Genomic DNA, 27,072 nt, shown 5'->3' on the forward strand with positions numbered 1-27,072 from the left:
TGTCAATAATATATTTAATCCAGGGAATCTTTAAATGGTAATCCACAGTGAGACAATCATTAATAATATCTCTAGTTAGAGGTGTCTCCTCTTTCCGCCATATGGAGCGCCACAACAATAGAGGTCTCAAAATAATCAAATCACTGAAGTATTGGATTCCGAGTTCTCTATCAACTAAATCATTAGAAGTAGATTTAGGCAGACACAATAATCTTTTTAAAAAGGCGTTCTCCTCCACCTGAAGGCTCCAGCAGGGGCCTGACCCCAAACCCCAGCCCCATAAATTGCAACCGCAAGACATCTGGACTGAAAGATCTTAAGCATGTCTTTAATCCGTTTGTTCCCTAGTTTGGTGGCAAAAGTGAACACCCCGTTGGCACTCCTCAGCATCTTAATCTTAACATTCTTATGCTTGCTGGCCCAACTGCAATTCTTAGAGAAAGTACTCCAGAGATAGCAAAAGTTATCAACTTTTTGGACCCCTTTGACCTTCTATATAATAAGACTGAGGCTTACTCGGGCCAGGCCCACACTCCATGACATAGGTTTTGCTTTTATTAATCACAAGTTTTCTATCCTTAATAAATTGCGAAAACCTGTCCATCAAACGTTAAAGGCCAATCGGAGTCCTTGCCAGCAGCACGGCATCGTCCGCGTAGAGTAATACAGGAACATTAAAATCATTAACTCTCGGGACATCTGCCGCTAATGTCTGTAAAACCGAGTCTACTTCATTTATGAAGAGTGTAAAAAGCAAGGGGGCTAAAACACACCCCTGCCTTATACCCCTCCCGATATTAAATTTGGTGGAACACTCCCCGTTTCTGCCATATCTAACGCTGGTACGTAGTTTGGCATAAAGGCGGGTCAAAAAGAAAATGATACCCTCAGGTGCCCCCATTTCGATCAGTTTTGTCCAGAGAATAGCGTGGTCCACCATATCAAAAGCGCTACTCAAATCTGCGAAACAGAGATAAATAGAGCCCTTCTTTGCCTGGGTATATTTTCCGATCAGAAGTTCGAGATTTAAGCACTGCTCAATTGTTCCAGGTACTTTCCTAAACCCAAACTGGCAGTTAGCTAAGATCCCGTTAGTTTCAGCCCATTCTTCCAATCTAGCCAGAAGTACCCGGCTCAAAATTTTCACCGAGGAGTCCAACAAAGAAATTGGACGATCATTTTTCACATCCCCCCGGTCACCTTTCTTAAATATGGGGATAATAATTGATTCCTCCCAGGTCGTAGGTATCCCATAACATACTGCTGCATTAAAAACTTTAACCAGCAGTGGGCTCCATACATCCGGGGCTGTTTTATAAACATCCATGGGGACCCCATCAGGTCCCTGAGCCTTTCCCCTTTTGCTACCTCTAATGCTGTCCAGTACCTCTATAATAGTAATGTCCAGAGGTACAATGGGCCACCCATCCATACAATTACCCAAGGCTTTGTCTGAATCAAAAATAATAGAGAAGTTGGCAATCCATGATTCCATACTAATCATAGAAGTTAATTCTGGAACCTTCTCATCTTTGAGAAACGGGCAATTAACAGTGGCCCAAAATAGTGTGCAATTTTTTAACTCTGCCGCCTCATTCAATTTATCCCATGCCTTAAGCTGAAGCTCTGTCTTTCTTCGCTTTAAAATTATCTTATAGTTAATTCTAAGCTGGGACACCTGATTCCTATCTCTGGGTTTGACTGCCAGAGCCTCTTTAAGCTCTTTTAGTGCAATAGTCCAAGCATGGTCAAACCATCCCCTTGATTGATTGGGCTTGGGGCCAGCTTTTTTGGTAAACTTATTGTCAATGATGGAATTAATTTTAATAAAATATCCGATCAGTTCAACAGTGACATTAACTTGCTCGAGGATCACAGTGATTTCTGACAGGCAACTACTTATAATAAAACCTGACGTCATTTCAGCCTTATCCCCCTTCCATCTTAACCTAGTACCATTAGGTCTATGAGGTTCAATGTTAACAATAACACCTGGATCAGGTACAGGTTTTTCTTTCCAGAGTGTGGCCTCAATGGTTAAACAGTTATGGTCGCTAAGCATTATATCCACGACCATGGGGGCCAAACTCCAAGGGACAAGGTTAGAAGACATACATATAAAATCAAAAGTGGGGATACATTCATCTAAATCATTCCTCATATTCTCCAATATTTCCATATCAAGTAGTGCCAACAAATTGTTCAAGGATTCACTGTACAAGTTATGGGGAAAATGGAGATCTGCATCCCCAACATGGTTAGTAACCCCACATATACCTTGGAGGGAGAGGGGACAGACTGCAATATTAAAATCCCCTGCCAAAAAAAATTCAAAAGTAACATTTGAGCCATCTATAATGTCAACCAGAGCACTCTCTAGTGCATTATTCACCAAATGCCTGGTACCATCGAAAATGTTATTGTAGAAATTGATTAAAAGAATATTTCTTCCCTCCTCCTGTGACAACCATAACATTTGAGAGTGAGCCCCCATGATAACATATTTTTTAACGATTATAGGTATTTTAACAGAAATCAAAACCAAAAGCCCGCCCTTAGCTCTACCAGAGGTTGATGCCGTAGCGGGCAGATGGTAAGACGCAAAACCATTATAACTGGAAACATTTTTACACCAGGTTTCCTGGAGGCAAATAATATCAAAGAGGTCAACAAATTCCATCCCTCCCAGACAATCCTCCTTAGACTTTAGACTCGCAACATTCCAACTGGCAATAACGCAGCTCGAAAGCCCGGTAGGTGTATGCACAGTATCTACAGTAATAATAGTTGGATTGATGGTTGTCCTGTGCAGCATTGGGATCTATATAAGTTGAACTTAACCTATCTACTGTAGGTAAACCCTCGATATGCCCATCAGAATCAACCAAGGCACTGTGAATCATACGATTAACATGTAGCTTACTTACAATAGTAGTAGACCCTAAATCATTTCCTACTACTACTAATTCTCCACCATGGGGTACACTTTTTACTACAGGTTGAGAAGGAGGCTGGTCAAAGTTCAGTCAATCATTGGAGTTTAAATCACTCAGAGGTTGGTAACGGTTAGATGTTGCCAACTCAAAACCCCTAGACATACTAGAGGCACTACCTCTTCTTCCCCCAAAATCGTTAATTTGCTGAGCAAATAAATGTCTATAAAAGAACCCCAGAGGCCTTAATGAGATCCCCTGATCATTCGGTGGGTGGGAGGTAGCTCTAATCAGAGAAGTAGTGGCTAGATGGGGATTTTTAGAATTAACTATTACACAATCGCCACTAATATAACTAATATTTTTATGTGATTTCCCTATCCAGTTGGTTCTAGTAGTAGTTAAGATCTGGTCAGACAAAGCTACAGGGAAACCACACTCTCGATTGAGCCAACCCACGGTTTTGTTCTTTAGGGATTCTTGAGTTTCCAAATTGCCAAATAATCCTGACTCCCTGACTGGTGGAACATTAGTCAATCAATCAATCAGTACATTTAGATAGCGCACTACTCACCCGGAGGGTCTCAAGGCGCTTTGGGAGGGGGGGGTCCGCTACTGCTCGAACAGCCAGGTCTTGAGCTGCTTCCTGAATGCGAGGTGGTCTTGGGTCAGGCGGAGATGGGTCGGGAGGGAGTTCCAAGTCTTGGCGGCCAGGTAGGAGAAGGACCTTCCTCCTGTGGTGGCTCTTCGGATGCGGGGGACGGCGGCGAGGGCGTGGCTGGTCGATCGAAGCTGGCGTGTGGGAGTGTGAAGTTGAGGCGGCTGTTGAGGTATCTTGGACCTTGGTTGTGCAGGGCTTTGTGTGCATGGGTGAGGAGCCGGAAGGTGATTCTTTTGTTGACCGGGAGCCAGTGCAGGTCTCTCAGGTGTCCGGAGATGTGGCTGTGTCGGGGGATGTCGAGGATGAGTCTTGCTGAGGCATTCTGGATCCGCTGGAGTCTCTTCTGGAGTTTCGCTGTGGTTCCGGCGTTGAGGGTGTTGCCGTAGTCCAGTCGGCTGGTGACGAGGGCCTGGTGACCGTCTTCCTGGTCTCGGTGGGGATCCACCGGAAGATCTTACGTAGCATGCGCAGGATGTTGAAGCACGACGAGGAGACGGCGTTGACGTGTCTGGTCATGGAGAGGGGGGAGTCCAGGATGAAGCCCAGGTTGCGTGCGTGGTCCGTTGGTTTGGGTGCGCTGCCCAGGGCGGGGGGCCACCAGGAGTCGTCCCAGGCGGAGGGCGAGGAGCCCAGGATGAGGACTTCCGTCTTGTCTGAGTTCAGTTTCAGGCGGCTGTTCATCATCCACTCGGCTACGGCTGTCATTCCTTCGTGCAGGTTGGCTCTGGCGGTGGCGGGGTCGTTGGTGAGGGAGAGGATCAGCTGGGTGTCGTCGGCGTAGGAGATGATGTTGAGGTTGTGTTGGCGTGCGATGGCCGCAAGGGGGCTCATGTAGACATTGAAGAGGGTGGGGCTGAGCGAGGAGCCTTGAGGAACGCCGCAGAGGACTTCGGTGGCTTCTGATTTGAACGGGGGAGGCGGACTCTCTGTGTTCTTCCGGCGAGGAAGGAGATGATCCATTCCAGTGCCTTCTCTTGGATTCCGACGTAGCTGAGGCGCTGCACTAGGGTGCGGTGGCAGACAGTGTTGAATGCCGCGGAGAGGTCCAGGAGGATGAGGGCCGCAGTTTCCCCGTTGTCGAGCAGGGCTCGGATGTCATCGGTGGCTGCGATGAGGGCGGTCTCGGTGCTGTGGTTGGCCTGGAAGCCGGACTGGGAGAGGTCGAGGGATCCGTTCGTCTCGAGGAAGGCGGCCAGCTGCTTGTTGACGGTCTTCTCGAAGACTTTGGCCGGGAACGGGAGGAGCGAGATGGGGCGGTAGTTTTTGAGTTCGGTGGGGTCTGCTGATGGTTTCTTCAGTAGAGCGCTGAGTTCGGCGTGCTTCCAGCTCTCCGGGAAGGTAGCGATGTCGAAGGAGGCATTGATGATGTCTCGTAGGTGGGGTGCGATGACGGCGTCGGCCTTGTTGAAGACGTGGTGAGGGCAGGGGTCAGTTGGAGATCCGGAGTGGATGGAGTTCATCGTGCGTCGGGTTTCTTCGGTGTTGATCGGGGTCCAGGCACGGAGGGTGGCGGTGGGGGGTGGCGGTGCGGTCGTGGGGTGCGTTGGCTGAGTGATGAAGCTGTTGTGTATGTCTGTGATCTTGTTGTGGAAGTAGGAGGCGAGTGAGTTGCAGAGGTCTTGAGATGGGGTGATGTCGTTGTTTCCGGCGTTGGGGTTGGAGAGCTCTTTGACGATGTTGAAGAGTTCCTTGCTGCTGTGTGCGTTGTTGTCCAGTCGTTCCTTGAATGCGGTTTTCTTGGTGGTGTGGATCAGTTGGTGGTGTTTTCGGGTGGCGAGCTTGAGGGTGGTCATGTTGTCTGGTGTTGGGTCTCTGCGCCAGGCTCTCTCGAGGGTTCGGCAGTTCTTCTTGGAGCTCTTGAGTTCGTCGGTGAACCATGGTGCTTTCTTACTGCCGGGTCTGCTAGGCGGGGTCCTCAGAGGGGCGAGGTCTTCTGCGCAGTTGCTGATCCACTTCGTGAGGTTGATGGCGGCCTGGCTGGGGTTCGCTGAGCTGGCGGGGGGGTCCCGGCTCAGGGATGCGGCGAGCTGGTCGGCTGTGATCTTGTTCCAGCTTCTGCGTGCAGCCTGTTGCTGGTGGTGGTGGATCGTGTTCTTTCTGAAGCTGAAGTGGACGCAGCTGTGGTCCATCCAGTGGAGACCGGTGGCGTGGCTGAAGGCGATGTCTGTGCTGGATGAGAAGACGCAGTCGAGTGTGTGTCCGGCGTAGTGGGTGGGGGTGGTCACCAGCTGCTTGAGACCGAGGTTGGCGAGGTTGTCCAGCAGGGTGGTGGTGTTGCGGTGGTTGTAGTTCTCCAGGTGGAAGTTGAGGTCCCCGAGGAGGATGTAGTCAGCGGAGGGGAGGGCGTGCGGGCTGATGAAGTCGGCGATGTCTTCGCTGAATTGTGTGCGTGGTCCCGGGGGTCTGTAGATGAGGGTGCCTCTGAGGGTGGTCTTGGGGTCGGTGTGGATCTGGAAGTGCAGGTGTTCGGCGGATGTGAGGGTGCCGTCAGTGTAGGTCGTGATGCGGATGGTGTTCCTGCGGATGATGGCGATGCCTCCTCCGGTCTGATTGCCGCGGTCCTTCCGGGTGATCTTGTATCCGTCCGGGATGGCGATGGCGATGTCGGGTGCTGAGGAGGCGTTCATCCAGGTTTCCGTGAGGAAGGCGACGTCTGGGGATGTGGTGTCGAGCAGGTTCCAGAGCTCTACGGCGTGTCTGTGGACGGAGCGGGTGTTGAGCAGGATGCACTTCAGGTGGTTGCTGCTGGGGGTCGACACGGTGGGTGCGGGTGCAGTGCAGGTCCGGGTGCAGGTGAACTTGCAGGAGTGGCAGCTGAAGGGTCCGTGGGTGCGTCTCGGGGTGGCTCGGTAGCATCCAGGGATCCGGCCGGTGTTGAGTGCGTTGATTTCGGTGGCGTTGTAGGTCCGGGGGGTGGGCTGGTGTCTGCGGGGTCCAGGGGTCCGGGCACTGGGCGCGCCCCAAGCGCGCCGGACGGGCGCAGACGGGTTTGCCTTTGGCGCGGCCGCTGCGCGTCAACGCTGCGTGTTTGCCACTCTGCCATATGTGGAGAGTGGGGGGCGGAGCGAGGGAGGAGCAGCTGGGAGGCGGGAGCGGGGCGGCGAATGGGAAGGGCGGCCGAGGGAAGGGGGTGGGACGCAGGGGGGCAGCGGCGGGGAGGTGGCGGGAAACGCGGCAGGGGCTGAGCACCACGAGGGGCAACAGGGGACAAAGGCAACAAACTAAGTATAACTAAATACCACAGGGAGGGAATACAATCACAGAAATACAGAGCAGAAACAGCACACTAAAGCGGAGCGAGAAAACAGGAACAAATTACAATACCATACAGGGCAATACAATACAAGGCAGCGCAAGCAGCGGCGGTCGGGGGCCAGGAGCACAGCTGCAGGCAGCGATGGCACTCGGGGGCAGCCTGGGCTCACACACGGAGGAGTGAGCGCGGTGCGTGGGGTGACCGGCCCAGAGGGCCACATAAGGGGCACAGTCAGGTAGTAAGTCGGGTTGCGGATAGCCATGTCGCATTGACTTCTCTTTTACTGGCCCTGGCTTATCCGCAGAAACTGCTGCAATAGGGGTCCTTAAACACACCGTGGGCACAGGGTTAGGTATAGCTACGTTAACAGGACAAGGTCCCTCATTGGGAGTCTCTGATATCTCTATCACAGGACCATTAACCCTAGTACTGGTTTCTGAGATAACATTAGACCCTGCGTGTGAACTCAGAAGACCTCCAAACCTTGTTACCTCTCCCGAGATAACATCAAGTTTGTCCATTAACGGTTTCATAATTTTATCCAACTTTGCGTCAATAATGCTGATCAAGAGCTCTAACTGTTCTGGGACCAGTTTAACCTGGGGATTGTTAATAACAGCTTCTAAGTCGCTTGTGGCGCTGTTAGATAATGGCTCTGGTCTTTTCTTGCTGTGCTTCCCCCCCCGTTTTTGTGTATTTATCCTGCTGATATACCTCCCAGATCTTAATACCCTCTGGGCTCTTGGAGCCGGAGAGTCAGAAACTGTTATATCAAGAGGAGACTCGGGCATAGCCACATTAGGCTCAGGTTCCATAGGGGTAGCCACAGGGAACTCCGGATTGCAGCTTACTTCGGTTAGAGAAGTAGACAAGGATATGGGTGACTGGGGTGGGTCAGAAAGGGTAACAGAGGGGCTCCCCCGCCCCAATGAAAGTCGGCGATCTTTATTAATTTTATCTACTACCTTTACAAGATAATTGTCAAGAGTAGCTAGGGAGGGACGAGTGTTTACACTGTTACATTTAGACATATTTAACACTCTTAAAATACTACACAAAGAATATTACAATTCCGAAAGCCTTAGTCAGGAACAGAATATAGTTCCAATACACAGTTAAAATATGATTCAATACAAACACAGTCCAAGGGACGGACCGGCAAAAAGCAGCTGGGAAATTACAAATACAGGCTCGAGTACCAGTAACAGAACAGGATAGTTTAAGGGTACCTCAGCTTGTTCCAGAGCCAAGGTCCATGGCCCTGCCCTGCACCTATCTGTCCCGGACTGTCACAGACTGTCCGCCCTCAGTCCGGGCTTCGTCCGGCGCGTCCCGCGGATGCGGGCGGCGTTCCTTCCTTTTCAAGCGCCTCCGGGCGCGGTGTTACCGGCGTCAGGTGTGCGCCGCCGGGGCACCTGGGAGCTGTAGTCCAGCCGTTCCCCTCACGGAGTTAGTGGGACACTCTCTGGTGCGGCCGTTCCCCTCACGGCAGGATAGAGTGCCAGGTAGGTTTTCAGCAGCCTTTTCAGCGTCTCCCACTGAGCGCTCGGCGCTCCTTCCTTTTCAAGCGCCTCCGGGCGCGGTGTTACTGGCGTCAGGTGTGCACCGGCCGGGGCACCTGGGAGCTGTAGTCCAGCCGTTCCCCTCATGGCGTTAGCGGGACACTCTCCGGTGCGGCCGTTCCCTTCACGGCAGGATAGAGAGCCAGGTAGGTTTCCAGAAGCCTTTTCAGCGTCCCCCACTGAGCGATCGGCGCTCCTTCCTTTTCAAGCGCCTCCGGGTGCGGTGTTTCCGGCGTCAGGTGTGCGCCGCCGGGGCACCTGGGAGCTGTAGTCCAGCCGTTCCCCTCACGGCATTAGCGGTACACTCTCCGGTGCGGCCGTTCCCCTCACGGCAGGATAGAGTGCCAGGTAGGCTTCCAGCAGCCTTTTCAGCGTCCCCCCACACTTATTTTGGCTTCTTTTATATTCTAATTAATACATGCACCTGGGAGGCCATCTTGGAATGTTTTTTCTGAAATAAAAAGAAATTGCAATATTGCCATCTATCCATCTGCATCAATCTTGATATATGCGCTTGTATGTAATTGGCAAAATGGATTGGTATAGTGATTAGGCTTTCCTTTTAGAGGTATTACCTATAGGCTTTCCAATGCTTGTTATACTCTGTTGTCTTGCATTCCTGCTGGCAAATTACCTATTCTCAATGTGTTAGAGATGTTTGCATTGCTGCGTGTGCTGTACCTTTAAGGTGTAATTGACATTTGCTTGCAGTGGCTTGTGCTGCACCTTTTCTCTGTGTGAATGCCATTTCCACTTCTGCACCTGCTATTTTTATTTTTTACTATTTTGCATCCAAAGGAATAATGAACCACTGCCCTGCCTGCTGCATCTGCTCTGTATGTGAGATAATTTGCACTGCGTCTGTCCATCTGCCACTTGTTTCTGAAGTGAAGAAAACCTTTTCACTATGCAAAAGCCCAAATGAGTGGCTTTGACAATGATTAGTTCTTATTTGCTCTCAGTTACTGACTGCTCTAAACCTTACTGCACATGTGCTAGTTTACATTCTGCCTGCTTGACTGACTAAATTACTGCTACCTCTAAACTCATTTAGGTCTTGTAATGTTGGTTTCCCCACTGAGCACACTGAATCAGAATTTAGATATCACAGGTTTATTCTCATACAACAAATTATAGATATCCTAGAGCTAAGGGCGCCGAGCGTCTAACTGTCCCAAGCTCCGGTCACCAACTGCCGCTCTTGTCTTTCGCGCCTATCTCAAATGCCGCCTTGCGCATGCGCCGCCTCTCCGCTCTAGTCTAGTGCGTCACCGCGTCATCGCGTATGCGCACATAGACTAGAGCGCACACCACATATCTCCCTCCTTTAATGAAAACAGGTAACGTGTTCCCCCCTCCCACCAGGTAGAATGTCCTTCAACTGTGAATAGTCTTGGTGGGGCACCCAGGGAGAGCAGCACCCATCTATTGTCCTTCCATATCAAAGTCTCTATAACGAGAGGGCACAATAACTGCCCTTCCGCTGCGGGTGTGTCTTACCGGCATGCTCTCTGATACTTCTGTCTCTCCTCGGGACACCCCAGCTTCTCTCGCATCTGCTCTCTGTTCTGCTTTCGCCTGTGCATCACGGCCCTCGGACATCCTGGCTCCCCAGGCTTCCGTTTCACTGTCATCCTTTGCACCTTCTTCATGGTTATCCGTGCCCTGCTCCGAGAAGGATCTGGCCTCCTGGTCATTCATGCTACTCTCTTCCACCTCAACCTTGGGCCATACTAATATTTTGTTGACTCGGGCCATGCGGTCTTGCGACCAGACCTTTCCATCGCTGAGGAGAGCCGCCCTACCACGCACTTCCTTGACCTGTAGCGGCTGGCTGAACTTACTTTCGCCTTTCTTTTGCAGAGTGGGAAGTTTGATCCTAACCCACTCCCCTTTTTCCAATGCCGTGTCCTTTGTGCTTCGTCGCTTGTCATAGTGGGCTGCGTAGATCCTCTGGGCCTTCTCCAGGTTGTGTTGCACCACCGCCGGGGACCACTTGCTGGTGATGGTCTTCTCCCTCCATGCTACATTGTCCCGGGTGAAGGGATGACGTCCCCTAAGCACTTGGAACGGACTGTACCCCACCACCGAGGGCGTTATCCGGTAGGCCCACAGCATGTTCATCACTTCCACCTCCCAGTCTTTTCCTTGCGAAATGGCCGCCTGGATGGAGCCCATGAGCACCCTGTTAAACCTTTCGACCTGGCCGTTGCAAGCCGGATGGTACACAGCCGTGTGTTTCACCTCGATCCCATTCCTCTTCATGTATCTCCCCCACTTGTCTGACACAAATTGCGGTCCATTGTCACTAAGAATGGATTTGGGTATTCCTTCTCTGAGGAACACCGAGGTTAGAAACTTAAGGATCGTCTCCGTGTCCATCGACTCTTGTAAGTCTATTTCCGGCCATTTGGAGTACTTGTCAATTATCACACAAATGTACTTATTCACTCCTCTGCTGTCCAGCACAGGCCCCAGAATGTCAATGGCCACTTCTTCCCACGGGCCTCGTGGGGTGTCGAACTTCCCTAGAGCTGGTCTGAGTGGCCGAAGCACCTTATCCGCTCCCTGGCACTGTTCGCACTCCCTCACTTGCCTCTCTATGTGATTATCCATTCCCGGCCACCAATACATCTGTTTGACCAGCGCCTTGGTTTTTACGATGCCCAAATGCCCCTCATGGAGCAAACTCAGCAGTCTTGGTATCAGTGTCACTGGGGGCACCACTTTCTCTCCTCTGTACAAGAATATTCCTGAGTCACTCAGGGATAGTTCCTCCCTCATTTCATAAAATCGTCGCACACCCTCCTTGAGCTTCTTCTTGTCCGGCCAGCCCATGGTAAGGTGTTTCCTTACTTCCATCTTTTCCTCATCGAGCTCATAAGCTGCCTGCCATTCTTGTGCACTGATTGACGTTTCGTGGTCCTCCATGCTGGCTACCATCTCCTCTGTGTCCTGGGCCTCACCTGGCGCCTCCTCCATTGCCGCCGCCCGGCTGAGGTAATCAGCTACTTTGTTCTGTGTTCCTGGAAGGTATTCTACATCATATGTATAGTCTAGCAACTTCAAGGTCATCTTCGCTATTCTCGGGGTGGCCGTGTCATGACCCGATGACGTCAACACCTTGATAAGTGGCTTGTGATCCGTTTGAAGCCTGAATCTTGTGCCCCATATGAACTGACGAAACTTGCTCAGCGCCCACGTGACCGCCAGCATCTCTTTTTCGATTACGCTGTACCTTTGTTCCGTCGGGGACAGCGCCCTGGATGCGAAACAGATCGTTTCCTTGGCACCATCTTCCCTTTCTTGCGCCAAGACAGCTCCCAGGCCCTTGTCACTTGCGTCAGTTGTCACCACAGTTTTGCCGGTGGGGACATACCCTTGCAGTGGAATGGCGTGGCTGATACAGTCTTTAATGGACTCGAATTCGGATTGGGCCTCCGCATCCCATTCGAATTTTGCATTGTTCCTGATTAGTTGTCTCATCCGGTGCGTTCTGGTGGCAAAATGTCTGACAAACCGGCTGTAATACTCGGCCATTCCAAGGAATGACCGCACTTCCTCTTTGGTAGTTGGAGCCTTGGCATCTTTTATTGCTTTCACATTTTGCTCCTTCGGTGATATGCCATGCGTCCCTATCTCGTGCCCCAGGTAGGTCACAGAGCGGGACCCTATTCTACACTTGCTCCATTCCGCCGTCAATCCCCTGCTTTGCAGCACTCCCAGCACTCGGTGTAGCTTCCTATCGTGTTCGCTTTTGTCGGAGCCCATCACTAGTATGTCATCTTGGAAGTATTGCACTCCCGAAATGTCCTTAAACAACCTGTGCATAAGTTTCTGGAACACGGCCGCAGCGGATGCCAGACCGAACGGCATTCTCTTGAATTGGTAGCATCCAAAGGGCGTTATGAAGGCTGTGTACTTCCTGCTCGATGGATGCAGTTCTATCTGGTAGTACGCAGACGTCAGGTCTATGGTGGAGAAGTGGTTGATCCCTTTAGTCCTAGCCAGCATCTCATCTATTCTGGGGAGCGGGAATCTCTCCACTACAAGGCTTTTGTTGAGCTCCCTTAGGTCCACGCAGAGTCTGACCTTGCCGTTCGGCTTCTTGACTACCACCAAGGGCGATAGCCATTCCGCACTGTCCACTGGTTCAATGATGTCTTGCTCTTCCAGCCTCATTAGTTCTTGGCGCACCGCCTCACTCGTAGACATCGGTATGTTCCGTACTTTATGCACCACTGGTACTGCTCCCTCCTTGATGACCATCTTGTGCACGAATTTGTCCAGTTTTCCAACCGTGCCCTCAAATACCTTGGGGTATGCTGCCTTCCAATCCTCCTCCTTCGAGAGGGGCCATTCGTCTGTTAGCAGAATCTGTTCTTTCCCCCCAGGGTTGAGGATGATACCGAGATCACCTGCATCTCTCCATCCCAGTACCGACGGGCCTTTTTCAGCTACATACAGGGTGCACGTGGCTGACCGTCCTCGGAATTCGAACTCCAGGTCCCTGCACCCAACCAGGGGGATGGTATTCTCAGTATACGAGATGGGTCTGATGTCCGGCGGCATCAAGTCAGGACCTATGGCCGGCACGAAGTCCTCTTCCCATATCGACCTTTGTACAATGGTCCAGGGGGATCCCGAATCCACGGCCACGTGTACCTTGACGCCCCCAATGAGCATGTCGGTGCGGGGCTTGTCTCTTCGCTTGCCGGACACGTCCAAAACTTGATCCTCTATGCACAGGACTAGATCATCATCATCCACTTCGTCTTCCTCACTTATGTTGGCCGCTGCTGCATCGATGCACTTAACAGTGGACTTCGCCCCTTTCTTTCGGCAGACTTTTTCGAAATGACCAGTCAACCCACAGAACGAGCACCTGGCGCGGAACGCGGGACAACGCCTGTCCTGGGCCGCGTGTGCTGCACTGCCACATCTGTAGCATGTGAATTTTGATCCCTGGCCAGAGCGAGTCACCTGTTTTCCAGCTCCTCTCATATCTTTCCTCGGGTCTCCGTAATTGCTTTTGGGTTTACTGGATTGTGGTGCCTCCTCAATCTTGTTGACCATCTGTCTTGGGCCACTTTCCCTTTTCGCCGCGTCTGCGCCTCTCTTCGACATTTCGGCCTTTTTGACCATCGCCACCACTTCTTTCAGGGTTGTCTCATTCATTGCCCATAGCTTGTCTTGCACCGACCTGCTGGTGGTGTGCATTACAATTTGGTCCTTAATGTACTCATCCTGCAGGTTCCCATACCTACATGTGATTGCTAGTCGGCGAAGGGCTGCCACGTAATCATCAATGGACTCTCCCGCCTCCTGTTTCCGCTGTTGGAAGTTATAGCGGTCTATCGAGACGCAGACCGCTGGGCGGTAATGGCAGTCCAGGTCATCTAGTGCATTTGCAAACACATCCGTCTCCGCTGCACCCCTCTCTTTGGGCACCAGGTTCTTAAACACCCTCACCCCTTCTGGGCCTAAGTTGTGGAGCAACAGTCTCTTTTTTCTTTCCGGCGTGTATTCACTTTCACTTTCATCACCCAGAGCCTCAATGTAATTTAGGAAATAATCTTTCCAGTCTTCCCATTTAAGTTGGGGTTCACCTGGTCTCGGTAGGAACGGAACTGGTGCCATCAGGGCTGACGCCTGATTCGCCATTCTTTCCTCGACTCTGGGTCTTCCTTCCTGGGCCCTCCTTTGAGTGGGTTCACCTGACACTCCTGCGCTCTCTGATGCGTCAATTTGGCCCCTTGGGCTCCCTGGGGTTGTACCTCTCGCACTGTGCGCAGACTGTGCACTCTCCCCCCTTTCCTCTGGCTCTGGGGAGTCTCCCTTGGTTGCCAGGATGCTGCCTGGGGGCTCCTGGAGTCTTGGGCCACACTGACCTGACTTGTGTGGTTGGTGTTCAGCTTATTGCCTTGATGCTGCGCTGCTGCCACGCCCTTTAGCTCTTCTTTGCCGGTGATTAGCCTTACTGACTCATGAGGATGGCTGTGGGGTTGTCTGCTGTCGTCCCTGCACCGGGTGGTGTCCAGGTCCCAGCCTCGTCGCCACTGTAATGTTGGTTTCCCCACTGAGCACACTGAATCAGAATTTAGATATCACAGGTTTATTCTCATACAACAAATTATAGATATCCTAGAGCTAAGGGCGCCGAGCGTCTAACTGTCCCAAGCTCCGGTCACCAACTGCCGCTCTTGTCTTTCGCGCCTATCTCAAATGCCGCCTTGCGCATGCGCCGCCTCTCCGCTCTAGTCTAGTGCGTCACCGCGTCATCGCGTATGCGCACATAGACTAGAGCGCACACCACAGGTCTCAGTTACGAAAGCCGCAGCAGGAGCCGCACTATTAATCCCACCCGACAAAACCCATACACCAGGTTTTGGAATTTATTGGTTGGCAACAAATACCACCCATAACAAATTTACTCCAAACAATGGGGAATTACGTCCATAATTAGAGAGTTTCCATACCAAAATCTGCATATTTACAATCCTGATTCCTGATACTTACCAGGCCTTTTTGAATCTTTAAATTTTGCCACGCCTGATTCGCCAATATTTAACGAGGGAACACACTGGGGTGAAATTATTAAAATTCTTAAACTTTGCACCTTTTGTAATTTCAACCCCTATAGGTATCACAACATAATGACACACTTGTAACCGAAGCTTTGGAGTCTAGTGTTAAATCCATTTGTAATACTGGTAATACAGAATCTTTTCGCAATCAGAATGTGTGATATTTCCCCGTATTTAGCATTTCCACAAAGATCTGTACATCAATTGATCAAAGGTAAACATTACATTTTTTGCTGAAAAGAGTCATGGAGTCCCAAGTTCAATGCACAACTAGGAAACGGGCTAGAAATCCCTAAGGTCATCGGGATAAAGTGAGCTTTTTGGGTCTGAGCTAGAAATATCTTTAGCGGTTGCTCAAGTCTCATGTAATAAAAAATACACATATGTATTAAAAGAGGGGCATTGGATCAGCCCCCTTTAACCTCAGGTATCTTCAAATGTAATTCACATTTTGATTCCAGTCAGCACAGCAACCAGCATGAAGCAATGAATCTGCCCATTGAGCCATTTTCTCTTGTAAGGTTAGTGTTGGCATTGACTGATCACATGTGCATATCTGCCTGAACATATTTGTGCTTCAGTGATAGGATTAGTGAGGCAGTCCTTAATTTAGCATTTTCTCCTCTTTAACTGTCTCCTTTCAATTCTTTCCCTCTCTTTTTTTCATTCTGATTATCTTTTCAGAGCCTTCTAAAGCTCTACAGACAGTGCTACCTAGCTGCTGATTTGCCGTTCATTTAATTTGCAGTGTGCTGCATCCCGCACAGCCATGCAGGGGCGTAACACAGGCCCCGCAGCCCATGCATTGCGGGGGGCCCCGAGCTCCAGGGGCCCCTTCGGCACACTGTACATTTGCCGAGTGCAGGATGTAGCGGTCTAGTGTTTCGCGGGTCTCGGCTGAGACCCGGAAACACAACTACACATTGTATCACCTTCTGGCCAGGCGTGGCCAGAAGGCTTTAAATAAACGGGACGAAGTCGCTCGTGGCTTCCGGTCCCTACTAACCACCACAGTGTGTGTGTCAATTAATATGCCCGTAGGCCTTACCGTTAACCCCCCTGTGTGTCCCCAGTTCCAGCATCACACTGGCGACGAAGGTGGTGAATAAGCGCATGAGCCCTGGAAGCGGAGCAGTCTGCTGCCGCTGTGCGATCTGGACGCCGCGTGGGGTCCGACGTGGTGCCGCTGGAGGTGCTGTGCAGGACACTACCTTTCCGGTAAGCAGCGTGGCTGTGCTGCGTGCTGGACCGGATTCGTGTGGAGGAGCAGTCAGCGGGGAGAGACGCGGCCTGGTTGTATCGTGAGGCCTGGCCGAGGCCCATCAGCAGAGATTGGCTGCGCGCGCATGCGCAGTACGTTCGGGCCCTCCCAGCTCTGCAGACGTGCAGCGAGGCTACGCACTAAGCGGGGAAAAGCGGCGAAGCTCCCTGAGCGGGACGAAGAGCCCAGGGAGAAGCGGATGAGGCTGGGCAGGTGTATAGCTGTGGGAGCAGCAGTGTAAAACAAGCATTGGCAGTGGCAACTGCAAGAAAAGCAGATATAAAGAAATAAGAAGATAAGATATACATAACCACGCTACAAGGTGGGAGCAGTAACCTCAATGCATTCAAGCCACAAACGAGGAAAGGGCTCCAAGTACAGCACCCAAAAGGAGGTAGCAACTACACGTAAATCAAGGGGGTCAAGTGTGCTACGTCACAGACATGTCAGTGCAACCAGGTGCAGCGGCAGTAGGTGGGGCTCCACAAGCCGCAGCCCCGGCACAACAAGCAGCCCCAGCCCAACAAGCAGGACAGCTAGGGCCAGGTGCAGTCATCCAACCATCGCCACATGCACAAATCAATCCGATTCCTCCGTTCAGTGCATTAGCAGACCCAAGCACGGCAGCACCACGCTGGGGGGTGTGGTTGAGTCGCCTGAATAATTCCTTCACGGCTACGAGGGAAAAAGACAATGAAGTAAAAAGGTCCCTATTGCTACACTTTGGAGGCGATGAACTGTACAAATTGTTCCTACATCTGCCTAACACAGGAGCGGCACCGGATTATGATGGCGCAGTCCAAGCGCTGAACGCGCATTTTGACCCACAACTAAACCCCCACTTTGAAAGGTTCAAATTCAGACAATCCCGGCAAAGGGAAGGAGAAACCATGGATGCGTTTCATGCCCGACTAAGGGAGTTAATAAGCACATGCCCGGATGATGACCAAGAGAAAGAGGTAACGGCACAATTGATTCAGGGGTGCAAGAACAAACATCTAAGAACATTAATACTGATCCAACCCCGGATAACACTAGATGAGATACTAATGCTTGCTCGATCACACGAGCTGTCAGATGCGCGAGCAGCAGCAATGGAATCAGTCATCAATCCATCAGCAAACTCTGAGGTCGCAGTCAAGATAGAAAGAATAGACGTGGTATGAAGCGCCAACCGAGGAAGTAGAGGAAGATGGCAGACCAGGACGCAGAGACGCCCGCAATGCGGATCCTGCGGATACGAAGAGCAAAATCGTGACAGTTGCCCTGCACGAGGCAAAACATGTGACAAATGTGGAGGGAACAATCACTTTGCCAGCGTATGCAGAGGAGGAGCAAGAGGAACATCGCGAGGGCAACGACCAGAGGGAAGGAAAATACCAACCAAAGCAGTTCGACAGTTGGCTCTAGAAGATACACGGGATGGACCCTCGGCGAGGGGAAACAGAACACCATCCTGTCACCCGAACCGGCTGGATGACTCGTCAACAGATGACGAAGATGAATGTTACTATGTCTCATTCGTGAATGAACTCAAGAGACGGCGCAGGCTACAACCCAAGTGCCAAATCCAAATTGATGAGTCGACGGTGACGGGAGTCATAGACACCGGTGCCACGATCAATGTCATGGGCATCCAGCACTACAAGGCACTAAGACCACGACCTCATCTGGTACCATCGAAGGCACGTATTCTAACTTATGGCAGTAAGTCCCCATTGCCGGTGAAGGGGAAGATGACAGTGCAGGTGAGAGCCGAAGATCAGGAGTTGACGACGACCTTCCATGTAATTGATAAAGAAGCCGATCTGCTCATCGGTAGCCACACGGCGGAAGATTTAAAACTGATTGCGTTTGCACGTGCAGTCAAAATGTTTCACACGGAAGAGATCCTTCAACTCTTTCCATCACTGTTTCAAGGTTTGGGAACCATCAAGAGACCACCGGTCAAACTACATATAGACAAAGCAATACGACCTATCGCCCTAAGGCATAGGAGAATACCATTTCATCTGAGGAAAGCGGTAGAACAAGAACTTGTCAAACTAGAAGAGCAAGGGGTTATCGAAAAGGTGACAGGACCGACACCGTGGGTGTCGCCAATGGTAATTGCGGAGAAGCCCCGACAACCTGGAAAGATCCGCATATGCATAGACATGAGAATGCCGAATAAAGCGATCAAGAGGGAGCGGCATCTCACTCCCACAGTGGATGACATCCTTACAGACTTAAATGGGGCGCAATGGTTTTCCAAGCTGGATCTAAATGCTGGATACCATCAATTGAAACTAGCGGAGGAGAGTCGATACATCACGACGTTTTCCACCCATCTAGGCCTAAGGAGGTACAAGAGGCTCAACTTTGGCATCACCTCGGCCGCTGAGATTTTTCAAAACACAATCAAAGAGATTCTATCAGGACTGAGTGGAGTGTTAAACGTCAGTGATGACATCCTCATACATGCCAAAACTAGTGAGGAACATCACAAGAGACTAAAAGCAACACTAAAAAGGTTGGCGGAGTTTGGAGTCACCCTGCACAAAGAAAAATGTCAATTCTTTAGGCAGTCAATAGAATTCTTTGGATACGTGTTCGGCACAGAAGGAGTCAAAGTAGACCCAAGGAAATCAAGTGCCATCAAGAATGCTCCAGCACCGACCACAGCGTCAGAGGTGAGAAGCTTTATGGGAATGGCTCAATATTGTGCCCGATTTATACCTCAATTGGCAACAATAGCTGAGCCACTCAGAAACCTGACATAAAAAGAGAACCCATGGCGGTGGTCAGCGACTGAAGAAGAAGCATTCAACAAGATAAAAGAAGCCCTACTGGACAGCACAACAATGGCTTACTTTGATACGGCACGCCAAACGGAAATCCTGGTTGACGCAAGCCCGGTGGGGCTAGGGGCGCTGTTGACGCAAGAAGCTGAACCTGGAATATGGGTGCCTTTGGCGTTCGCCAGTAAGGCGCTCACAGCAACGGAAGCCAGATACTCACAGATAGAGAGGGAAGCGTTGGCTGTGAAGTGGGCCTGTAATCATTTCCACCTATACATCACTGGAAAGCCTTTTAGAATGGTTACGGACCATCAGCCGCTAGTGCCTCTGTTCAAAGGTACTGCCCCACATCCACCGCCGAGAATTGAAAGATGGGCCATTCAGGTTCAACACTACCAAATGGACCTAGTATATAGACCGGGAGCTAAGAATCCTGCGGATTTCCTGTCGCGACATCCTCAGGCAGGAATAAGTGAATCCCTAGATCAAGAAGCACGAACTGAAGACTATGTGGACATGGTGTCCCAACTCTCGTGTCCCCGAGCCCTGGCAACAGAAGAGATTGTGGTCCAATATGGAGAAGATGCTGTCATCACCCGAGTTAAAGCGGCCATGGACTCAGGGTCGTGGGAGAACTTTCTGCGAAATGTGAGTGACTGGGACGAAGCAGATCGGACGAGGTTGTCCCAATTTTGGAAAGTACACAATGAAATCAGCAGAGCGAACAATGGACTGATACTTCGAGGGACGAGAGTTGTGATCCCCGGACTCTTCAAGATCGAGCAACATCACTTGCTCACGAAGGCCATCAGGGAACTAAGAGGATGAAGGCCCGAATGAGGGAAAAGGTGTGGTTTCCTAACATGGATGAAAAAGTAGACGTGTTAGTAAGGAACTGTCGAGCATGCCAACTTACCAGCCTTCCAGAAGCGCCAGCTACCGTCATAACGGAAGAACCACCCCCAGCGCCATGGTCAGGGGTCAGTCTTGACTTTGGGAGCTTCCCGGATGGGAGAGTGACGGTAGTACTGGTCGACAGTTACACGAAGTACCCAGTGGTAGAAGTTGCGCAATCCACCAGCTTCACAAATGTACAACCTATACTCAGCAAAATATTTGCAATGTTCGGCCTCCCAGAAGTCGTCAAAACGGACGATGGTCCTCCATTTCAAGGGCATGAGTTCAAAGAGTTTCTACAGGACTAGGAATTACCCACCGGAGGATCACGCCCCAGTGGCCCCAAGCCAATGGGGAAGCTGAACGATTCATGCGGACAGTAAATAAGACGTTGAGAATTGCACTGGTAGAAGGATCAGATCCAGAGGCGGCGCTGCAGGCATTCCTGAGGGAATATAGAAGCACTCCCCACAGCACTACCCAACGATCCCCGTGGTCGCTGATGTTCGCAGGAACGCGACGTGATCTGTTACCAACAGCTGAGAATTGGAGCCCGGAACCTTACTCACCAGCTGAATCTCAAGAAAGAAGGAGGAAAACGAATGAAAGAGCCAGCCACAAGCGGCGGGCGCAGGACAGAATGCTAGCTCCAGGCGATGCAGTGCTGGTGAGATCAAGACGGCCCGGAGGAAAGTTCAAGACCCCGTATGAGGTTGAACCCTGGACAGTCAAGGCCACACACGGGACGGCGGTAACCGCACAGAAGCCGGGGGAAGAAATAACCAGAAACATTTCGTGGTTCAAACGGATTTCATCGAGACGGGAAAGCCCAGAGACCGGTGATGAACCAGTGTCCGAAACTGCCATGTCACCTGATACCAGGTGTGAGCCCCAAGAGACTGAGGACATCACCAACCCGCCCTCACCGTCCCGGAGGGGAGAGCTTGAATATCCCCTCACCCGAGGACGGAGCTTCCACAACCTGAGACCGAATCCGAGACCCAGTCGGATGCTGGCTGATTTTGAATAGTGACTTTGCAAGGTGGTGATAAAGGACAGAAAATTGAACACTAACTTGGTAAGGGATGTAGCGGTCTAGTGTTTCGCGGGTCTCGGCTGAGACCCGGAAACACAACTACACATTGTATCACCTTCTGGCCAGGCGTGGCCAGAAGGCTTTAAATAAACGGGACGAAGTCGCTCGTGGCTTCCGGTCCCTACTAATCACCACAGTGTGCGTGTCAATTAATATGCCCGTAGGCCTTACCGTTAGCCCCCCTGTGTGTCCCCAGTTCCAGCATCACACAGGGTACTTTTAAAAGTAACTCCTGCCGCCGAGCCTTATTTCATCACGTACGTACATGATGAAAGTTTCATGGCACGCAGCTGCGTGTTTTTCAGCCTCAGAGTGAGGCCTAGGATGGGGAAAGGCTGGGCCAGTATTGTCACGTGTAGCGCACCCTGCACGTGAGGTGGCCGGTGGGTCCCTGGCAGTGAGATGTAGGCCGTAATTAACTAATTGTTGCCAGTGGCCTTCTGCAGCCCACCCCTGCCAGCCACCGAACCGAAGCTGCACTGCTGCAGGCCTCAGGGAGCCAGTCGGACTCGGAAACCACTAGAAGTGAGTGGAAACTTATTGTTCTACTTTAATGCACAGACAATTTGATAATAGGTAGTAATAAATGTTTTACTCTGGCTGCGCTCATGTCTCAAGGAAACTGTTTCCAAAATACAGTCACCCCAGGCTCCCTGAAAACACAGATCCATTGTCGCACTCAGCCAGTTTCTGAAACACAGAACCTGTCAAACACAGCACGGCCGGGAGGCTATATAAAATCCCGTTTTCCACTTCAACTAAAATCAGAACATGCAAATGAATGTCCTTTTTTCATTTTTTTTAAATAGCCATCTGCATTTAGCACATGTTTCACGAACACCTGTAACTGAAGAGTGGGCAGTGGAATCTAGTATATAAACAAAAATGCATACAAGTAAAAACTAAATCAATACTTAAAAGTAAAACGTGGAGAGAAAGGGTAAATTGCCATTTAAAATGAGGGACAAAAAGAATACAGAAAATATCTGAACCACTAAGTGGACGAATAAGGGAGATTTGCTCTGGGAGTCCCGTGATTGATCTGTTGTGTTGATTAAGGATATTTCTTCCTGAAATGCTATTCTGTTTTGTTAGATGACTTGTAAGGGACTGAGAACCAGAAACCACCAGCACAGTGAGAATGATAAACTTGAGACTTTTCCTCCTGAAGTAGACATTTAAATTCCTCAGCTTGTCCATCAGTGATAGCAGCAGAACCATTAGGAAGTACGTCTCAAAAGAGCATGGATTTTTCAAGACATTTTATCTTACCCTGTAGCTTTCAGATTACTTACTGATTTGGTATGATCTTTAGGTTGCAACCCTATCTGTACAGGATATAGTATACACTTTAAATAGGGTCACAATAAAAATTAGGAACCCATAGTGCCCATACTTTTTAGTTAGTATCTGAAATTTGAACAATGTTTAGTCAAAACATCCAATCAACTTATGTTGTTTAATGTTTTTCAAATAAAGTGCTCCATAAATGAGTAACGACTGATGTATTAGTTGATTATTCAGTAATCAATATTCTGATTTGTGCAGATTATAAGAAGCCATATTTGAATAACATTAAGATGCCAGCGGTCATGTTTTGCCCCCTACACTGGCAAGTCTGTGGCTTTCTTAAGGCTTCACACTATACACAGTGTAATCATCAGGTTGTCCAATGAAGCAATGTGGTACAAGACCGCAGAAGATTAGAGCACATCCCACTTAATACCAACAGTATTCTACTTTTCATATTGGTAAATTTATGATTATAATATGGGTACTGCGAAACCATCATAAAAAAAAACCATTACTTGATAGGTTGCTTTGCAAGGGTGTTTAGTAGCATGATGTGTAGTGACAAGCGGAGTGGTGATTGGAGCTACAGATGTTATCCCACGTTTTACAAGAAAGAGATTTCTTTGGAAGACTATGGGACAATTAGAGATGATGGTGGCCACCCTATCTACCTATAGTACACACATTCTCGCCCATTTCTGGAAAAACTCCACTGGCAGTCCATTAGCCAACGGGTTAAGTTGAAAATCTGTTGCGTTATACATAAAAGCCTCTTTGGCTCAGGCCCTCAATACCTGGCTGAAAAACTCAAGATTTATAACCCAGAACGCCTCCTGCGCTCCAGCAACCAACTACTGCTAAAAGTTCCGCCAATTAGGAGGGCAAGGCAAGGTGGTCGAGCACTCTCGTACATGGGCCCCACCCTCTGGAACAAACTTCCCCTCAGCCTGAGACAAAACTCCAACTACCCTATCTTTAGGAAAACACTAAAGACACACCTGTTTCTGACAGCATAATCTCTTGTACATCTCTAAAAGCTCTGCTTCATGCACATATGGCGAACCAAGCGCGGAGATACCCCTCCTTTAAAAATTAAGCTCATTAGCCATGCATGCCTGTATTAATGACCAGTGTAAGGTGCTTTGTTTAAAAAACATTGGAGAAGCCAATAGGTCTTGTATGGCATGATGCGGAAAGGTTTATATGGTCAAGCTTGACAGAGCAGCTGTCACCAGACAATTATGTGAGCATCATAGAGAGGGACTAGGATTCCGCTCACATTTTGGGAGCCAAGAGTGCATGTTTTGATAGGGCAGAAGATGTGTACTTCTACAAAAAAAATGCTTGCCCTCCACACAGCTGTAATCATTTTGTTCATTGTCCAGCTATCTGAGATTGAACATTCAGAGGCACACATATGATGTGGCAATGCTATTAAAGTCTGTTAGAGAACTAGAAAATGTATGGTGCTTTTCTCGGGCAGCAGCACAGATGGGAGGAGGACAGTCATTTGCCTACATAGGTGTTTAGGCCTTGCTTGACTGTGTAACTGTCACCTGACCTGTCCACCTACACCAGTATTATTCTACAGTTCTTTGTTTCCACACAAATACTTATCCACTCCCATGCTATTTAGTTATAATGTTTCACATAGCATACAACATTCTTTTAAAGCCTGACCTATTGACATTGCCAATGCTTGTTTTCCCCCCTGTTGCGGTAGGCTTTGAAGAAAGGCTGCTGTTTAACTGTGGAGGCGATGTGCCATTTAAAATGAAAATCATTTTCATATAAAACACAAGAGCTTCCTAGCAGGCAGGTTTACTTAAAATAGATCAGAAACCCTTTTTGGTTTTAAAGCAATCCCAGGGAAATAGTATTCTTAATAGCTAAAAAAAAAGTATGATTTGCTTTGAACTACTGCAACTTGAAATCATACTTTATATACACAAGAATGATAAAAATACAGAATGGAAAGAAAAGAGCACTGATGAAGTAAAATTTTGGAACGGCAGTCCCAACACTTAAGCACATTTCCTTTTATACACAATTGATCGGATAAAAAGCTGACCTAGCTCCCCATGCTATAAGTTGTGTTAGGAGGAAGCAAATGCAAATGAGAGGTGAACTGACCAAGGGATGAAGTTTGTTGTCTCAAAGCTTTGTTTGTGTATGTATCTAAAAAAAAATTGTATGGTTAGAAATGGTATTTTTCAAATTATGTGTCTATATATTGTTTCTAACTTTTTCGTTTCCAAATACAAAATAGGCATTTCAGAATAAATGACTGAAGAGTTATGTTTTCCCTACTTTTGCATTCAAACCTTTCATCCCCATACAGTGATTCCGGATGGATACTGACATTTCCTTTGCCCAATGCCATGTAAACAGATGCCAAAGGGGGGTTTCTGCAGTTTAAGGGCAAGATGTTAAGCACACATTGTCTCCATTGAGAAGCCAGTACCCGGCCTCAGATGGCGCCTGATCACCAGAACAAAAGTTCAGAAAGATGCAATGGCACACTAGGTGCAGTGAGAACCCAAAATCTCATAATTCATAAGTAAAACCTTTATAGGATCAAGGATACCCTTATCGACTGGTCTTCCATCAGTGAGTGCTAGGGGGTCTCTGATAGTACATGGGTAAACAAGCTGGGTTCCTTTCGGGGTCATAGTGCTGATGGGATGAAGGTAAGTTCTCACTATTTCATGCAACACCTGTAGGATGCAAGAAGCATGTACATGCGTCACACTATTGATGTGAAGGTAGAGGGTCTTCAGCCACCAGGCTGAAGTGGATGCAGTAGCAGGCGGATGACATTATGTGAGGGAGCATATTGTACCTCCTCAGTCATGTTCATGCTCCCAGCTGCAGAGTGAGGGTAGTGACCAGGACCAGAGGAGACAAATTTAGCAATCATACCATAAATTTACAATGATGCGTTCATCAGGCTCATTTATCCCATACTAGAAGGACTGTCAAAAGAGCTACTGATTGAAGAAACCCAGCGTGGATCAACGAGCTTCCACCTGTATGATGATGGTGTAAAAAAAACATCAAAAGAATCATCTAGCAAGGGGAACCATTGTGGGCCCAAGTCTCTGTCAACCTTCCACTTATCACATGTGATCTGGGTTGGAGGTCCTAGAACAAGGCTGAGATTAGAGTGTCCCCACGGCAGCCACTTTCATCCCAGGAGGGTGACCAGAGCTACAATGCATTGTTAATGCAGCTTCTCCTGCATGGTTGATGCTGGAGTGCAGTGCCCTTGTGCGTGGGCTGAACTCTGGATCCCCTTGAGATAGACAGATAATGTGTTTAACGCAAGTGGGTTTGATTCCCCAGAGCTGCCAGTGGCATAACAAAAGCCCTTGCAGCCTTCATGGTGTGGGGGAATCCCCAAGCTTCAGAGGACCAATCCGGCACTGGCTGATCCTTGAGCGTTGGGGGCCCCCTGCATGTACTTTGCAGGGGGGCCCCCTCAAGTTTTGTTACGCCACTGCAGCCATGGCTTACAAACTGCAGCCAACCTGGAATGGTAATGGACATATTGTGTCAATGTTTTAAATAGTGCCACATTTATAAGCATTATATTGCCCATCTTGCATAAGTAAAACAATGAAACACTATGCTCAATAGCATTCCAAGATGGCATCCAGATGGATGTTTGGTGACAAGACATTTTATAAGGATATTTTGTATAGTGCATCCTTGTTATACTGCTCCAAGATGGCTAACATTTTATCACTGAAGAGGCACTTTCAGCTACAAACCAGAACTACTGGCCTATACAGTGCTGGTTCTTAATATGTTGAGTGAAAGGCTGAGATAATGGTTTTTCTAATGTATTTGCCATACATTTCATGGTTGTCTGTATGTGTGAGAGGCCTGTAATGTGGCCTAACCTAAAATACTCATAAAATATGCTTTTAACAGGACCAGAAATAGTAACTGCATATCTCTCTTCAAAAGCAGACCAAGTTTGTAGATAGAAACATTATATGTGGATAGAAGAAACAACTTCACTGTTACTTCTTTTTATTATTTTTTAATTTGTTATAATAGTTTTATTGCTGATGCCTGATGCTCACAGGACAGACTGCTGGAAGTAGGTTAAGAAACCTCCACCCATGAGTTTTGCGCTCACTCTATAAACACTTGCTCCTCAGGGGATTTTTTTATATGCAAAACAAACAAATGACAGCCTCCCTTGCTCCCAGTCCGGGCACAGATCGCAAAGCAGCATGGGCAGAGCTATCAATAGTGCAGTGGGTGCAGTGGCACCAAGGCAAAAGGGCCGGAGGGGTCCACTGCTCCCCAACTATAACTGTTTGCTGTACCATGAAACATGCAGATAGGGCAGGGGCATTTCCTTTCCTACATTAGGTGAATCAGGCACAAGTGAAAAGAGAAGAAAAGCTGAAAATGTGATAGAATTTTGTGCATAACTGTTAGCATATTTAGGCAAGACCAACTATAAGCATCTTATCATGAACGGTTATTAAAATGTCACCTGTGGCATGTCCATAGCAAAAGATGTATTCCTTCACCAAAGATTTAAAACAGGATCATGCTTTTAATCAAACAAGGCCAGCCGACAAAACTGTGGAGTATAAACATTACACGAAGAGCATGCTCTCTGGTATTTCCTGATAAAATGTTGTGACCTAGTACAATTTTTCAAATATTTTGAAGTTTGTCAAATCCTGTACCTACTTGAGTGAAACATTTTTATACTTCAAAGCC

Source organism: Lissotriton helveticus, chromosome 5_1 (genome assembly GCF_964261635.1).
Source record: "Lissotriton helveticus chromosome 5_1, aLisHel1.1, whole genome shotgun sequence".
Taxonomy (NCBI): Eukaryota; Metazoa; Chordata; class Amphibia; order Caudata; family Salamandridae; genus Lissotriton; species Lissotriton helveticus.